At 44.1% G+C, this 2,500-nt stretch overlaps 1 protein-coding gene across 3 annotated transcripts in view; it reads right to left on the minus strand.

Moving 5' to 3' along the window:
• LOC113810593 (extracellular matrix organizing protein FRAS1) overlaps window positions 1–2,500 on the minus strand; it is a 255,690-nt gene that overhangs the window by 110,125 nt on the left and 143,065 nt on the right. Inside the window, exon 1 of one of the 3 annotated variants that reach the window (XM_070126949.1) lies at window positions 1,418–1,486. The exons of the other annotated variants lie outside the window; for them this stretch is intronic. The gene's annotated coding sequence lies outside the window, so the exon portion shown is untranslated. Of the gene's footprint in view, window positions 1–1,417; window positions 1,487–2,500 lie in introns of those variants that run through there. 3 annotated transcript variants of the gene reach the window in all.

Raw genomic sequence — 2,500 nt, forward strand, 5'->3', positions numbered from 1 at the left:
CCTTTATAAAAAAAATATCACTTACACGCTCAAAAAACGAAAAACGAGAGAGAAAAAAACAAAAGCTGTCAATTTCCATGACAATCTAATACCATTTCGGGCAAAACTCTACACGGAATGCCAACAATAATAAGGATTACGCATCTCACACGCGTTCGAAACCCCTGTGTTCTGGTCTGTCAGTTCATCTATAGCGAACGGAAAAAGTGCCTGATCATTGCGTTTTATCTCGCGAGTATTGTCTGTGAATCTTCATTGTTTTCCAAAAACGGCAGACGGATGAATAGAACTGAGAAAAAAAAATGTTTAAGTCGAGATATTCAAATATTGTTGATCATAATAAACCGGTCTTTGCTTCTGTTTTGCGTTCGTATTGTGAAAATGTGACGGATGGCGCGTGTGGTTCAATGCGCCAAAAGTATGAAACGGCCAATCATCTTGAAGTTTTTGATAGATATTTTTATATTTTTGAAAGGAATTGGATATATAATTTCGAGGTAGCTTTGTCCTTAGAGCGTGTCGTGACATATGGGCGGTTTGTCAAAATTGTGCTTCATTTTACGGGCATGCAATTACACTGAAATAAATGTATATCTGGCAGTCTAGTCATGCATATCTATCTCTCTCTCTCTTTCTCTCTCTCTCTCTCTCTCTATATATATATATATATATACATATATATATATATATATATATATATATATATATATATATCTGATAGGCAGATATACATCTATTTCTGTGTATATACGTGTCTCTAAATACGAATATTCACTGGGTCGAGACTCGTAAAATTTTAATAAACCGGCCGATATAAATCTGTATAAATTTATAATTAAAAGAAATAAAATGACTTTGTTCTGAAGTAACTTGTGTGGGGATTAAACCTTTATATATCTTTAAAAAGAAAATTACATACCTAAATACATGAAGTTATGATATATGCTTACCTGAAATCACAATAACGAAAAGGTAAACTACTTCACAATAAGAGAAAACGTATTTTAGAGCGTGTTAGTACACAAATTAGGGAAACAAAGAAGAAAAAAACATATTGGTACTTACGTTTAGCTTCCAATACAGATAACGATCACTTCGGCGGCAAAGTAGTTAATGTGTTGCGCCAAAATTAGAAAGGTGACGTAATCAGACACAAATTCAAAAACTCTTGGAGAAAAGTCCTCATTAAAACCGTCCTTTCAAAACATTAACAGAGTAAAATAGAACTAAACTTAAACTTGAAAAAAAATAAGTCCGCACTATTACTGCAAATTCCGATCAATTCACGGACGAATCGATGCCAAAACATACCAAAAAAATCAATCCAAAAATAATAACGAAAAATAAATCAAAATAAACAACAATAAATAACAATAATAGATAATATTCTATAGATATATCAGACACGCGAAAGCACCTCAGTAAACCAGACGACCCGCCAAGGTCCGACACAGAACGCCGGTCCGCCACCCGCCACGGTTCGCAGGCGACTGAGTGGCTGTGTGTCTGTGCACCGCCTCCGGGACCCCACGCCAAGGAAGAAAGGGGGGAGGGGGGAGGGGCAGGGTGGTAGGAGGGGAGGAAAAGATGGGTGGGAGGAGGGGAGGAGGGGAGGAAGAGATAGATGGGAGGAGGGGAGTAGGGGGGATGGTAGGAGGGGTGGTAGGAGTAGGAGTAGGATGTGGTAGGAGGGGAGGAAGGGATGGGGTAGGGAGGATAGGTAAGGGGGAAGAGGGTTGGTACAAGGGTAGGATAGGAAGGATGGGTGGAGGGGGTAGGGTAGGGGGATGGGGAGAGGTTGGGGTGATAGGAAATGGCAGGGGAAGGTGAGGAGGGGGGAGGAGGATTGGGGGGGATAGGGGAAAGGGGGAAGGAGGAGGAAGGAAGAAAGAGGAAGAGAGAGGAGGGTGAGTTAGGGGGGATAGGAGAAGAGGAAGAAGAGAAAGAAAGGTTGGCTGGAAGGATGGAGGAGGAGGAAGTGGAGGAAGAAGGAAGAGGGAGAAGTTGAAGAAAAGAGAGGCAGAGGTAGAGGAAAGTATAGATAAGGGAAAGAGGAAGAGGATGGGAAGGGAGAGAGGGAGAGGGAGATGATGAAGGAAGAAGAGCGAAAGCGGAGAAAGAGGGGAGGGGAGAGTAAAGTGGGCGAAGCTAAGAGGGAGAGGAAAAGGAAAGTGATATGAGAGAGGAGGGTAAAAGGAGAAGGGAAGGAGGGAGGAGGGAGGGAGGAAGGAGTGATAAGGAGGTGTAGGGAGGGAGGGAGGGATGGCAGATGTTAGGGAGGGAGGAGAGAGGGAGGGAGGGGGAGGAGGGAGGGAGGGAGCAGGGACAATGAGAGGGAGGAGAGGTAGGTAGGTAAGGAGGTAGGAAGGTAGGGAGGTAGGGAAGTAGGGAGGGAGGGAGGGAGGGAGGGGTGGGCACAGACGGTCATCAGGTCAGAGGGAGGGAGAAAAAGGGAAGGGGTAGGAGGAGGGGGGGAGGGGGGAGGGGTCCGCCGGTACCC

Source organism: Penaeus vannamei, chromosome 11 (assembly GCF_042767895.1).
Source record: "Penaeus vannamei isolate JL-2024 chromosome 11, ASM4276789v1, whole genome shotgun sequence".
NCBI lineage: Eukaryota > Metazoa > Arthropoda > Malacostraca > Decapoda > Penaeidae > Penaeus > Penaeus vannamei.